We start from the raw sequence: 15,600 nt of genomic DNA, 5'->3' as shown, positions 1-15,600 counted from the left end.
GGAGAATCGGTTTCTGTTAATAGAAAAAGCCCTCTGTCGATAAAAGGGTCACCGCTGGAATAATGGAGAAAAGTTCACAATACAGCTTCACGTTTGGTGTCTAAGACATAGAACATTTGATTCAGTTTAACTGCATGTGTTTGGGTTTGTTGTCTTTTGAGGGGGTGGGGGGACATCTGACACTAGAGATACTGCAGATGCTTTATAACAGCATCGTACCTGACCAACTGCAATCACTGTATTTGTTCCCAACTCGATTATTATACTTTCATGAAGCTATGAAATGGCTATTAACTGACCGCCCACGTGCACAGGGTGAACATTAAGAACGAACGCACATCCCTCTCAGCAGCACTTGAAAGAAAAATGTGCCGCGAGAAGATGATACTATCATATTATTGTTTTGAATAAATCCAAAACAGAGTACTTTATGCAAACTTATGCAAAGACAAATCATCACAGGTGGCTTTTAGTTTCCATCCACTCTTGTATTTATCAAACCTTAGCTTGACACGCTGCTAATTTCACACAGTTGGATTAATATTGTAGACAGAGAGATTACTTTGTATCCTCAAGGATCAGAGTTGTTCGAGGTTGACATAATTAAAGTCGGGGGATGAGAACATTTTTTATTTTCTGATGCGTATTTATAACCAAACTGAAATACAAAAAGAAAACACCAAGTCTTTGGTTTTTTTTTCTTAATTCCGTACTTGAATATATTGGTAGGTAACAGGCGAGAGAAACACCATGTTCTCCACTGCTTTAACCACAAATCCTTCATGAACTGACTTTAATCACCTTCTTAAGTATTGTACTGCAGCCCACTAATGAAACAGGGGATGTGGAGGGTTTTTGTATAAAAGGTTTTTATGTCAAAGTTGAAACAGTTTGACTGTTTTTATAAATAAGTGCAAATGATTTAAAACTAGTGTTGTCAAATTACAGATTTGAATCTAATTAACCACAGGGTAGCATTAATCTTCATTCATTTTGAATAATCGTGGACATAATCAAGCGTGATTAATAGATCAAATATATCATCATTCCTAAATGATCAAAAACTATCTACAATATTGCTGAAATGTATATAAAAATGTGGTTTTCTGTTCACTGCATTCATATTCCACACGACTCGGGGAATAGTCGAATTCCCAGAGGGTAGTTTTCCGCTTTGTGAATTTTTCTGGTATTCTCAAGTGGGATTACATGAATGTTTGTCAAATATTTTATTAAAGAGCTTACGGAGTACAAGATCAATTTTGGGTTAGCATTTGCAGACATGTTTAGATTCTGGAGTGAAAGTTAAGTAGGTAACTGGTAACTGTGCAATAGTTTAAGTCACAAAGTAAATGTGTGAAAGAAAAAAAGAAAGAGAGAGCAACTGGCTGTGACTGGAGTCACATGACTGGAGAGCAAGTGTTCATTTAACAGTATAATCTCTGAAAAAAGGGGCAGCATAATGGAGCTGAGATCATATGTGTGATTCATGCGATTAGTGTGTGTGTGTGTGTGGGGGGGGGGGGGTTGTAAATTGGAGTAGTAAGTATAGTATGTATCTGATCCAGATTAGCAGCAATATAATGGTGTGATTACACCATGGAGAGGCTGTGATCACAGGGGACAGAGACAACAATGTGTTTCAATCACACACAAACATTGTACAGCAGCAACCAGGGAACTACAATACTGTCTTTTTTAACATGAGTTCCATGAATACATTCCTCCTCAACCAGGAGGCTTTTTCAACTGAAGCTCTTTTTGAAGCGCACTTTTTTTTTTAATGAAACAAAAAGACAGATAACAGATAAACACTAACTATGTTCTAATACATTCTACTGCCTCTGATCTGGTTATGAATTTCAAATATAGATGGACTCAGGTAATGATTTAACTCTTTATATGCTTTCATGATTACACTTAAATAGACAAACACACACATACATTTTGGGCTGGATTATTTATTTAAACTTCCTGCTGCAGTTATTAAACTATGATTATACTCTGTAGCAGCCGATTGGCCGTCGCCCCAGATAGAACCGCAGAGCTGTGGAATCTCTTCATAACCTCAATCTAAATTCTCATAATATTTACCACTATCCTTTTTCCACTTCGGACATTAGAATATATAAGCCAGGTTGTGACCCCATCATTGGTCATTGAGCTACTAAGCTATTTTGTGCTATTAAAATGTAAAATAACCGTCTGCGGTAGTCTAATAATAAACCTCTGTTTTTTTCTTAATATTTACGATCCTATTTAGTGGAAACAGACACACTGACAGTCAGACACATAACAGCCTGATAAAGACTCTTCACTACTGATGTACTTTATTTATTTACTTCATTGTTAACAACCTCTTTGGTGCTTTAGTACTCTACATCACTCAAAGTACTGCAAATCCTTCCTCCTGGAATATAAAGTTCAGTCATTGAACAGATTTCCCTGTGCTCCATCTCCAGGGGGTGGAGAGGAAATGAGCAGACAGGATCTCCACGATGGGATGAGTGTCATCACTGCAGGATTATCAACATCAGTACCTGAACCTTGTTTTTTATATTTGAACTGATTGGATTGCATTAATTAGAGCGCTCATCAGTATTAGCCTGACAGACGTCCCTGCTGCAGGAACAGTGCTCTGACAGCTACAGCAAACATCAGCGTTCTCCTGTGTCCAGCCTCGTTTCTGTAGACTGTAGTAGTCACCAAAAAAGTCCCCAGAGTGAAATTGTCATTGACAGCAATGTGGGTGTGTTTTTTTACCTTTTGATAGTTTTTTTCCTAGAAAGTCCTCAATGATACTACATTCAGACACGAGGTGCACCAGAGAAGCTCTTTTCCATGCATGGCTGTGTTTCTGTAGAACAACAGATGTAGTATCTGCCACCCGTGACGGCCCCACAGTCGGTATTGGATTTAGCGGTTTGTTTAACCTGCATTCTGTAAAAGCAAGTGTGTATTTTCATACTGATGTTGGATCAAATTTTTGTGTATCATTCATAGTGACAAATCCCCCAACTGTGCTGTTCGCATTGACTTCTTGGACCAATTCATCACCAGTGACCTCATTCCTGTGCCTGACTCTCAGCGCTATAATCAACATCATTTCCACCAAAAACTGTTTTTTTTTTCTCATTTAAAAAGCACCAATAAATCAAGTCATCTAGTCCCGCTCAGCACCAAAAAGCAAAATTTACATTTCCCCAGTGTAAAACCGAGCCTCGGCGAAGAAGCTGGAAACTAAAAACGAACTTAAAAGAAGAGTAAACATTAGCAGGGATTCATACGTTGGTCTGTTTACAGCTGAGGACAAAAATATACACATCAGTGAAGATGTCTAATTTGTTTCTACAGAGAGCGGGACTTTAGCATAGCACCTGTGAACACGTGTTTGATTCAAGGAGCTCACGTCATATTATGATGTTCTCTTACTAAGTTTTGAATTGTTGAGCCACTCCTTTACCTTCACTGACGACCAGTGACCATGCCTGAAGACCATCAAATTCAGAGGAGCTGGAGAGATTGTCCAGCATGAACTGGACTGAGATAGAGTATGTCTTTGTCTGGAAACTGAATCCCAAACAACTGTTATTCAGCTATAAGACTCTTCAGATGAGGCAGCTAACCAAGTGAATTTGATATTTTAGGGTGTTTTATGAAATAATGGGGTCCCTGTTTACAAATGTAATCAACTAACACTTTCCAAAGAGCGTATTTAAATCCAATCAGAGGGTTTGTAAATCACAGACAACTGCAGATTATATGTATAAACAAAGCAGTTCATTTGGATTATCTGCAGCTTCCTGTCGGCAAGTTTGCATTTTCAGCCATTCTTCTCACAACCACAGTGGTGTGATGTGACTATAGAGTTTCAGATTTAACTGCACACGTAAATCATTCAGTTTAAGCCTTGTACACATTTTTACAAATCTCAGTCATTTATTTTTAGGGAAGTCAGGAGGGTCCTGAGTTTGAGCTTTTTATTTTCACCAGACTCCAGTCACAGACACTCAAAAATAATGGCATTAACAGTACAACAGTGACTGAACCACGGACGCTGAATTAAGAGCAGACGTCGTGTCAACGTCAGACAGCTCCTCTGCTCCACCCTTCTCTTCCTCCTTTCGTTCCTCCTCCTCCTGGATGACTTTTGGAAGACAGACCAATTTGTAAGTATTGCACAGACAGCTCTCATATCTCCACGCCTGTGTGTGCGCACACCACGGCCGTAAACCACGCACATGCAAATTAAGATCACAATATATACAAATGAGCGTGTCATTCTTCACCCCTGAGCTTATCACGAAACCCCGGCACGTCACGTTGGTCTCGTAAATTTATCACAATTAGGAGCTAATCTGGGAACATTGTAGCCTCATCTCTCCGCGGGCCCCTGCTCTCTCACATAAAGATCAAACAGCTCTGCAGGAAATTGTTGTGGGCTGGATGCATCGTCCAGGATGAGTAATGCTGATGTGGGGTCTACATGTCTTGACCAGTCTGGTGCTCTGTTTGTCAAAAGTAAAGCAATCAAATAAATCCTAGTGACACCCAATCTGCTGCCTCACCTGCAGAGACGTGGGTACTTGATGTAGATTGGTTTGTTTTGTTTTTTTTCATTTAATCCTTTTTATTCTTTATGTGTATTTTATTTAGTTATGTACTTCTACTACATCTGCAGTGACTACGAACCTTGAAAACTATGTGTATGTTGTGCAAGAATTAGAAGAAAACCGTGACAGAGAAAGGAACATTAACATATTCTTAATGATTTTTTTTTTCTCTCTTATAATCAATGAGTCTGTCTGAACGTCCTCCAGAGAAATGTGGGCCATCAAACCAGCCGTTCCTAGATGCTACATGGATGTGGCACCGTAATATACAGTATATGTAAACTGGAACTAATAGCTTTGTTACTAATGGAGAAGAATTACAGCTGCTGGACGAGACGTATGGCACAAATCAATGGACGCCACCAGAAAACCGATTGGACGCTAAGACGATCCAACTATAACATCCATAATCAGTAAGAGAGTGAATTCATTTCACTTGTGTGTGTGTGTGTGTGCCCACACATACTGTAGAGACACACAGACACACATTTGAAATGCACACCTTTGCAAGGACAGCCAAAGTGAAAAATGCTAATACCTCCTCTCAAAGAACTTCCTGTTAGAATAACAACTGGCTGCTCTGTTTCTGTCAGCAGCAGATGGAGCGATCTCTGGAGAAAACTCTTCACTTATGAGAACTGAAAGAATGACTGCACTTACACTGTGTGTCAACACTCATCTTCCCCCGCAGCGTCTCCTTTGTGGAATCTAGTCTGTCTTTATTGATTTCTCTGTATCTGTCCCCACCACTTACTGTACGTACGCCTATGAATTTCCATTTTTCGCTGGATCGGGGTTCAATGACAGAATGACAAAAGTGAAAGTGAGCAAGAATGTGTGTGTTCCTGGTGAAGCTATACTTGGGCTTCAAAAATATCAAAACCTAGGGAAGACTATAGTAGAAGTAGCAGGACAACAATAGTAGTACTACAACAACAATAGTAGTTCTGTCAGAGAGTATCTTCAGATTCATTAATGAGGAACTTTTTGCATAGAGAAAACACCCACTTTTTCATGGTACTGGTGATGTCCAGGAACTATTAATAGGTAGTTCTACTGTACGGCTTGTACGTGTGTGTCTAAAATGACCTACTTACTTACTTACAACCATGTGTGGTGTTGTTATTGACTTTGAGACCCAATATACAGTATGTACAGTATGTACAAATATTATGTAGTAGTCGATGTATCAGTACATGGTGGTATTAAAGTTCTGTCACAATGTATTGGTGAAATACAGCTGAACAGTTCCCTGGGTGCACAGCCGTACAGTTGGCTTTTTTGTGGGTCATGTACTTGAAATAGCACCCCCTGCAGGAGGGGGAGATAAGCTATGTGCTGTTTAATAACACACTTTTTCTGGTGTTATAACATGTGGATGTCATGGCAGTGTCCAGACCAAAGTAGTTGTGTTAACCTGTTTGAGTGTGTGTTTCAGACTTACCTTCGCTCTATGCTGCCATCCACCTTAGACTCATGCCACTCCATCGACCCCCAGCTGCGTCTTAGCAAGTGTCTGTCTCTCTACTCCCTGTGTTTCTTTGCTCTCAGCACCTGTGGTGGTTAATATTTAGACCAGGTCCTTGTCTGTGTTGTGACTGTGAGTGTTTGGGACTTGTGTGTGATTCTGTATCTGCCTGTGTGTGTGTGTGTGTGTGTGTGTTTGGCAGCTTTGGATGTCTGCACCCTCCCCTGCTGGAATTCACAACGTGACAGCGAGTGCATGTGTGCAACTCTAAAAATCTCTTTTTACCTCCTCACTTTCTTCACCCTTTTCTCACTTCTCCTTTTAGTGGGTGTCACGCGGAGCACTTTTACAAGTGGTCAAGAAAGTGAAGACAAGTTACCAAAAAAGGAATTAAAAAGGAAAATGTGGGGGAAAGGGTGACAGAAGAAGAGAGGTGCAGGAGCCCAGAGACAAGCTGCCAAGCCATTTGAGTGGGTGTGGGTGTGGGTGTGTGTGTGCATATGTGCATAAACCCACTGTCTTTAGCTACGTCTGTATCCTTCAGGTTCCCCGCTGGTCAGAAAATGAGAGGAGCCAAAGGGGGAGGAAAATGATAGAATGCCTCTTTAGCAGACGAGCCAGAATCCCTTTCAGGCTTCAGCAGTGTCTTTTCTCCAGCGTTTTCTCCTTTCTTTTCTTTCTGCCACCTCTGTCTGTCATATCCATGATCCTGGTAGCTGCTAGACGGCTCCACAAATCCACAGGAAGTTAGGAGATCTCACAAACTGTTACGGATTGGTCCTCTGCGAGGCTCTGCATCTTTGGAGGAAAAGTTTTCCCTCCTCTGGTGCAGTTGTCAGCTGTTGACGATGGTACTCCACAGTGAGGGATCCCCTCTGGCGATGAGTCGCCTCCTCTGGTCCTGTGTGATCAAGAAGAGTAAGGAGAGAATAACATTTTAGGGGGGTTGGCTCCTCCTCGCTCTCTGATCCATACGGATGTGAGGAGATCCAGATGTTGGTTGATGGAGCAAAGGGAACGTGGAGAGAAAAGCAGCACAGATGGCAGGTCTGCGGGGTCGCCCGCCAATGCACTAGCAGGTCTTCATCCTGTTGCACAGATTTTTTTTTCCACCAGACTTTTCTCTCCCTCCCACAACGTTGTGCTGACGTTCATCTGCCAGTGCTGTCAGACTGGTAATCCTGCTTTCCATGTCCTTTTTAACTCATCTTCTCTTTCTCTCTCCCCCTCTCTCTCTGCTCTCACTCCATCACAGGAGGGACTGCATGTGAGTCCTGATAATAATAGTGTGAGGATTTAGTCTGCCTCCCTTCCTCTCTGCGCTCTCACTCACTTCCCCACAACCCCTCCTTTTCTCCCAGCCCACTTTTGCTCCTGTTCCGTCTGTGTTGTTCACCTTCATCCTGTCATGTATTATTTTCCCTAAACTACATCACTGTGTTCCTCTGCTGTTTCGTTCCAAACCTGTTCATAATTCACTTTCAACAGGTTTAAAATGGATTTTATTTTTGCATAGTTTTTTTTTTCATTCAGGGCACGCTTGCCAAGATTTAAGTGTTGTTTCAGTGTATAAACTTTTTTTTTCCAAATCCTTTGTTGACAGAATATACACAAGGCAGCAGCCCATAAAGTGTATTGCACAGACTGGTTTTATAAAGGAAGGTCAGCAATAAAGCTCACTGCAAACAGGTTTTTATGGGTGAGATTCAAAGTCACAAAAAGTAATCTGTTTAGCTCGCAGACTTTTTTCCAGTCTTAAAGTCTTCTTAACAAGCTAGTTATCATGAGATATGTGACAATGCTCCAGTAACAGTGAACAGTGGAGACTGAAGGCTGCACACTCTGCAATATGGGCTTTCTCCTCCCAAAAAAACAAAGTATTTGCTGTGTAAAAGAAATGGCCTTGCGTGGGAGGTTTTCTAAATTCTTCAGGGATTCAGTTCACTTCATTCATGTCTGATCACTTTATACAAATGTAGCGGAGTGATGCAGCCCCAGCTGTGAAACACCAACATCACCATCATCTTCCATTCTGGCAGAAAAAGAAAAATTGTCTTGGTTGATTAATTATAATTATTCATGATTACTTCTGATCATGATTAATCGTTATGTATCCAATACTTCCTTTAGATTAATCGTTGGACTGATATAAACACAACACAAAAAGAGGACCAGTGAGCCTCAAGCTGAGGGGCGCAGCTCAGCAACCCACCCATGTATCATATAGCCGACCATTAAAATCAACTCAAACGACTGCATGTACCTGTGGCTGATAGTCAAGGCCAGAAACAGATGAAACCGCACAGACAAAGCCAATACGACCGTGAACTTGCTACATCCATATGAATGTGTCTCATGGTGTTATGTTGCTGCTGTCACAGATGCTTCGTGACAGGGCAATCATCTGCCGGCGAGGCAGCAGGAAAGGAAGGAAAGAATGAATTTGTCCATCACAAGTCTTTGTGGTTTTTTTTCTCGAATTATGTGAACATGTATGCGTGTGTGTGTGTGTGTGTGTGTGTGTGTGCGTGTGTGTGCTCAGAGCAGGGCAAAAAGGCAGGTTCAATTCCTGTCTTCCTTGTTCCTATCAGTGACACATTTGTAACGTTAATACCAGAGACAAACTGCTCTCTCTCTCTCTCTCTCTCTCTCTCTGTTTGTCTCTCTCTCGCTCTCCCTCTCTCTCTCTCGCTCTCTCTCTTTCATTTTCTCTCCTGGGACAGTCGTTTCAAGGGTTTCTTTTTAAGAATTCTGCCTTTTGTAGGTTACACTCCCTCCAAATAAAAGCAGATTTCTTCTTTTCTCTCTCTTGGCTGCTTGGTCAGGTGACAGGCCTTTAACACGGGACTATAAATACATTAGGGTGTTAAAATAGAGTGTTTGAGATGTGGGCTGTGTGACAAAGGCGGCTATATTTGTATGTGTGTAAAGAGGGAGAGTGATATCTTTAATGAATGGATGTAGACAATGGATCACATTCCTCCTCTTCCTCACTCTCTCTTCCTCTCCTTTTCTCTCTCCTCTTATTCTCTCTCTCTCGCTCTCTCAGAATCCGGATGGTGCGTAACCCAGCCAGCAGCGAACATATGTTCCCTGGACCAGCAGCCGATCAGATCCTCAGATTAACTCAGATTGATTCAGCAAGTAACAAAATTATGTTCGCTGGGAAAAGCTTACAGGCTGCCTGGCAAATAATTAATTCAACAAATTTGAGTGTCGTCAAGCAGGATTTATACTGTAGGCATCTTGTGTTGGAACTTCGAATTATGGCTTTCCATAGATTTAGTTTCTCTAGGAATAAAAAAACACCTGAATCTTCTCGTAATAAAGCCAGTAATGTTTCGTCTTTATATACAGAAGTCCTAAGGATCTCTTTGAATGCTATATTTGAACAGAAATGAATCTTTGCAAAACAGAAGCTTTGATAAGAGTCATTGTTCTGTCAGGTGAGAATGTGCTGTTTGTAGGACGTAAATCTAGAAGAGTTTGGGAACGAAAGAAATACAGCCACGTTTTGGTTCTTTAAGATTAAAACACAAGTTGTCATCCAATTGAAGTGGAAAACAAAAGAAATACAGCCACGTTTTGGTTCTTTAAGAAGTTGTCATCCAATTGTGACTAAGGATTCAGGACCCTGGACAGCTCATCTCAGTGCTCCCTGCCAGGGGCGAGACAGCGTTCCTCCAGGTCCAGACATGTCTGCTGGTTCATGGTCACATCTGACTAAATGTGTTATCGTGCCAGAGGTCTGGATATTTTTAGGGAAAGTTATTCAAGTTGCTGTTGTTTTGTTTTTTGTTTTTTTGTTTGTTTGTTTTGTCTGAATGGACGTGTCTTTCACAGGACCAAGCCTGCTGGCCACCTTAGGCAGGCAACTTCTCCTGGTCTACGTGGACAACCTCATGGCTTCACAGTTCACACAGCTTAGAATGTGAAACTACTTCTCTTCAGTGGTTCAAATACCAACAATTGCTCTTCAATGAGCTATAAAATACAGAGGCTTGTTGCTTTGCATTGCTTGTTTCTTCCTACATGTGTCGGTGACACCAGGCCAGGACTTGATTGCTAACAGTCTCAAGTGTTGAGTGGTTCTCACAGCCACTACACATCATGTCAACTCAGCCTCTACATAAACATTTCCACTTCCTACTTTACTCTTTCATTGTTCAGCGTAAGCATCGCGGCCTCCTGCTTAGCATTTAATCAGCTGCGCCTCCGCCCCGGAGTTAACCTGCCGGCTCTTCAGGGGAAGGTGTCTGCAGTCATCACTCCCTAATCTTTCTCTCTGTCAGCTTATGGGCTGCAGGTAGCAGCAAGGCCAAGACATTGAACTGCAACATTACTGATGTGCTGCGTTGAGCACATTAATAATCCTTTGTAACTGAAGAGTGAATAAACAGATAGAATCAATCCTGGAGATTTATGGTTGGATGCGTGCATAAGCCGCACAGAAAACATTTTTCACAGCAAAATCTATACACTCGGGAAAATCACCTTCCAGAGACAACAGTTCTGAATTAAAGATCAGGTTCTAGTCTTTATCGGTGAACCAGTGTGCTTGTCAAAGAACACAACTTGAAAGAAAGAACCATCAGTAAAATGAAGACATTGATTTGCACAATTAGGAGCCACGATGTAAAACAGACGAGGTTCAAATACAAAGGGATTTGATCTGCACAGCAATCTCTAACAAATTTAGGCTTTCACATGATCAATTTTTTAAATGTCATGCTGCAAAAGAGGCAAAAATGAACTAGACAAGTGAACAGAGAGGCAGAGATGAGGCAGAGATGAGGCAGAGATGAGGCAGCGAGTCTGAAAGTCAGAGCCTCTATTACAGGAACAGCAGAAGCCAACGTGTGACATTTGAATAGGATTGTAACATCAGGCATGCTGGGAGCAGAGCTGCAGTCACTGCTGCTGCTTGAAAATGATAGGTATTAAAGGTAATCATCAAAAGATCGTTTTTGGGTTTTTTTTGGTCAACTTAATCCTCAACTTCAAATGAGTTAGAAAATAACTTCAGACGTCAGATATGATTGGGGTTTTTCTTAAAACTGATAGTGATTATAGAGTTTTTGGAATGTCCTGGAAACTATTAAAATGTTGTTGTTATTTTCAACTTCAGGAACCTTATTTCTTTATCTAGAACATTTATGTATTTTTGAATAGCTACTGAATTCACGTACACTTTGCCTCTGGTCTTGACAGCTGTAGTTTGACTAACTTGGAGTTTAACTAAAGTTTTGTCTTTTATTTAAATGGCCTGATATTATTGCCTCCTTTTTTTTCTTTGGACCTTTAGCTAACATCTTCCTGCCTTCCTTTGGTCAAAGTAACACTAGCTTCTAGTGTATAGTAAGACATTAAATCACACAACAGAGAAATCTCTGGGTGTGTGTGTGTGTGTGTGTGTGTATATACACTGGTGAGGACAGATGTTTAAACAGGCTATCATCACTCAATGAGCAAACAGCTCTGGAGATTGGACTGATGTGTGGACCAGTGGAGGTGAATACTAACAGGAGGACAGAGAGTCAGAGGGAAAGACCAGCAGAGATGGTGAATAAACAGACTCCATCAGTTCAGAGGACGGAGGTGAACATTTACAACTTTATTGTTAGATCCAGTCTGTGGTTTTTTGTAAAAGAATGTGCAACACCTTGAACCCAGCCCCGAGTTAGAGACAGAAGACACTTCCTGAGGGACGTTTTGGTCTAAATACTGGGTTAAAATATCAAACCCTCAGGGTTTCACTCAGGCTGATCAGTTTTTACCTCTGGTCCAGCTTCTTCAGCACTGGTTCTGTTTTTACATCTGCATTCTCTGTCCATCCCCTCCTCCTCCTCCTCCTAGTCTTCCTCCTTCTTCTTCTAAGGACACTTTGAAAACCAAAAATAGCTCAAGATCAGAATGAGACAAAAAGTGTCCATGTGATCCATAAATAAATGTGTGTCATTGGGCACCTTGTTTGAGGCGGGCTGACATTTCAAAGCCTGCCAGATATTAATACCATGTCTCATGAGATAAAGATTTTACACACGGGCATACAAGAATGTGTGAGTGAGAGAGCGTGCACGCATGTCACATGTGTTTTCACGTGTGCAGACTGGAGATGTCGGCTTGTTACTCTTGTTAAACTCCACCCTCAGGCGGAGATGACAGATATTTTACACTTTTCTTCTGCCTAAAATCCCCTTGACAGTCTGACATAGTCATAGTCAACCAAGATGCCCACCCCCCTCTCTCTCCTTCCCTCTCTCTCTCTCTCTTCATTTGTCTTTTTGTCATCTGTTCCAGTCTAATGCCCCAGAGCGACATATATATGTCAAAGTGGCACACTCCTCCAGAGGCTGTAAAAATTTCAATTCTGCTCTGAAGTAAAGGTCGTAGGGATGGTTGACAAATAAAAGGAGACCAAACTAGACACACACAAAAATAAGATTAGAATTCAAATTGGAAGCAATAATGGTTTTATTCTTACCTTGGAAAGAATTTTGTATTAAATATTATTCATACTCACCAGCAATTAAAAGTGGAGCAGAGTTTAAGATCAGTTCCATTTCAGTGTCTCCACTAACCAAGACTTTCATGTGTGAAGTAGACGGAGAGTCAGAGCTGGAACAAATCATCAAAGTTGTGTTTTTGAAGCAGCAAAGATCCATCATCAAAGCCACACATTTTCATTTCTACAACTGTTTTCTTTCTTTTCTATTTTTTTTTTTTTTTTGTTCACTTTATTAAGTACACCGTGTTCGTACCAGGTTGAATGACGTTCTCTTTTCAGAACTGACATCGTTATTCCTCACACACGTTCGACGTGATGCTTGAAATATTTCAGCATCCTTTTGGTCACGGCAGATTTGTGGGCTGCAAATCCATTGTGTGAATCTCCTGTTCCACAGCCTCTCCGAGGTTTTTATTGGATCAGGATCTGGTGACTGTGGAGAAGGTTTAGACACAGTGACATCATTGTGATGTTTAGGTCGACCTCTGCATGAGAAAGGAACTCAATATTTGTTGGAAGTAGTACTCTAATTCCTTCTTGACTTTTCTACCACTGGGGGAAGAAAAAAGAAAAGTTGAGATTGTAGTCCACATGACTTGCTTCGTCCCTGATATGCAGCCGCCCCCCATTTTGGGAACCACTGGGGCCACTTATTATTTAGTTGTTTTCAGTATTGTAATGTCAATTTGTTGTTGAAATATACTGTACTTGATCAAACAATTATAATCACGCCTCATTAATTGTAACAGTTATACAATTGTATGATTTTAAAGAAGGATGATAACAGGGGGGGGGGGGGGGGGGTGTGAGGGTGGAGGAACACCTCTCCACTGTCACCTCTCTGTGTTCCTCCACCCCAGTTACTCCTCTGTGTGGGGAGAAAGAAGAGTTGTCCTCCAGGGAGAAGAGAGCAGAGGAAGGAATCAAAGGAGGTGTGTTCAGGTTAAAGGCTAGGAAACACCTCAGGGAAGAGAAGAAGAAGAGTGGAAGGTCACTGATGCTCATTTCATCAATGTATGCAGAGCACACAGTCTCCTCAGGTGCTCAGTGAAGCTCTCAGGGTTTGGGCCTCACTAACTCAGAGTGCATCTACTGGGAGCTGTGAAGTTCCTTATAATAAATCAGAACACTCGGCTGTGTTTTATTGAGTTTTTCTTGTATTGTCAATGTATTTTTGTGTATGTACAGTAGGTAAATACCTCAGTGTTTTCTGATTATCTGATCAGTAGAACACAAAAGTCTTTATGATTCTCTTTGTCCACAACCTGTGGCTCCCGGGCCACATACTGCTCTTTGTTCTCTTTGCTTTGTAGGATATCAAGAAAAACCTTTGTCCATTCTTGTTGTACAACAGACATGAAATGGAAGACAGTGTTGACAAGTAAAAGACTTCACTGCAGAATTGACTTCATGGTTTATTCAGTAATGGTTTGCAGTTTTTCAGAGAATCGGTTCAGTTGTCAGTATTTACGGTGTTCTGTGTGTAGCATATGGCTGGTTTACTAATGTGTCACGTTGCTGCTGCCGCTGCTGTTCTCTTATTAGTTTCTGTTATGGTCCGCTGCACTTTTGATCAGTTCATATTTTCCTAGGGTCAGTGGAGGTCAGGTCTCACTGCTCTTTACTTATTTTGTCCTTCAGCTATTAGATGAAGCTCCGTTCTTTTATCAAGAAAAGTTCACGTTGTTTTGTACATTTAATATTTAAGTGCTTGACCTGGCGGCCGCTGCTCTTACTTCTCCTGCACGTACTGTCTGATAAATTTCACAGATCTATCGAAAGTCAATTTAAAAGCAACACGGGCAGGCGGCAGGACTTATTTTTAGGGTCTTGAAAAAATGTCACATTTCTAATGAAAGGGCTTCAGAACTGAAATGCTTTGAAAAAAATAAAAGAGTGCAGGTGTAACTATTTCTGTTTCATCAAAGTTAGTGTGTTAGGGTTAGAGAAAAACCGTTTTTGTTTTTATGAATTCCAGAGCTGTTGAGCCAAAGCACCTGTGGGCGTTGTCTTCGATACGCAGGAAGGAGGATTTCAGCTTCAGTGTTAGCACAGCTCAGTTGGTGAAATGTTGGTTTTAACATCAAACATTTGTTTGTCCCTTCATCAAAGTCATTCTTCCCTGTGTTTCTTTGCTCTTAGGCCTCTGGACCTTTTCCCACCGCCTGGTATTTTTTGTGTATTACTCACCTGGGATCTCATCGCCACAGTCACCCCTAAATATTACACTTCCTAACTTGTTTGGAGTTCACTGCCATGTGTGTCCACTCTCTGTGTTGGAGTCCATGCTGCCACTTGCCAACAGCTTGACATCCAAATAAAACAATGGTAATTTAACAGTGAACTTTCTGCATGAAGCAGATTTGACCCCAGTGTTTATGTCACTCCAGTCAGGACAGGGAGGGAGACTGTGGACGTAAACAGTGAGCAAGAAGTGAAATATCAGGAAGAAGCTTTTCCATTTTTAGGAAGTACACTTGACTATTTTTAATGCCAGCGTGAGTTGTGTGTGTAGATAAGGTTTCTGTGAATTTCCAGGAAATGGATACAGATCTATGTGGTGCTTGTCGTGTGTATGTGCCCGTGTGGACGCTTTGTAGCTCAGTTGATCAGTATCACTATCACATTTTATGTTCCCTGTTACTGTGGTAGAATTAGAGAAGGATGTGTGTGTGAGGAAGAGGAAGAGGAGTGAAAAGTCTAACAGAAGAAGAAAGGTGTTGAGTTGAAAAGAGAAGGTCATAAAATTTGACCTAAATATGGTGGAAGTTTCAAGGTCATTTCCTCCTGGCCACTGCACTCCTTCAACCTTTGGTCGATTTTATGGTGGAGGGAAACTGATAATAATGTTCTCTGTCAAACCCAGGGGGCTCAGCAGGACCCTGGGTCACCTGTGATTCTGATTGAGGTCCTGTGTGCTCGCACATGCCAGCTCCGTCCTCTAGCACACACGTGACTACACAGGCGGCGGCAGCAGCAGCAGCAGCCGCAGGAAGCGGCCGGGGGGACGC

At 41.5% G+C, this 15,600-nt stretch overlaps 1 protein-coding gene across 1 annotated transcript in view; it reads right to left on the bottom strand.

Moving 5' to 3' along the window:
* LOC103381827 (glutamate receptor ionotropic, NMDA 2C-like) overlaps positions 1-6,871 on the bottom strand; it is a 33,227-nt gene extending 26,356 nt beyond the window's left edge. Inside the window, exon 1 of the mRNA XM_017034880.2 lies at positions 6,058-6,871. The gene's annotated coding sequence lies outside the window, so the exon portion shown is untranslated. The remainder of the gene's footprint in view (positions 1-6,057) is intronic.
* Positions 6,872-15,600: the final 8,729 nt, after the last annotated feature.

Source organism: Cynoglossus semilaevis, chromosome 8, assembly GCF_000523025.1.
Source record: "Cynoglossus semilaevis isolate Cse_v1.0 chromosome 8, Cse_v1.0, whole genome shotgun sequence".
Taxonomy (NCBI): Eukaryota; Metazoa; Chordata; class Actinopteri; order Pleuronectiformes; family Cynoglossidae; genus Cynoglossus; species Cynoglossus semilaevis.
This window is presented reverse-complemented; position numbering and strand designations above follow the sequence as displayed.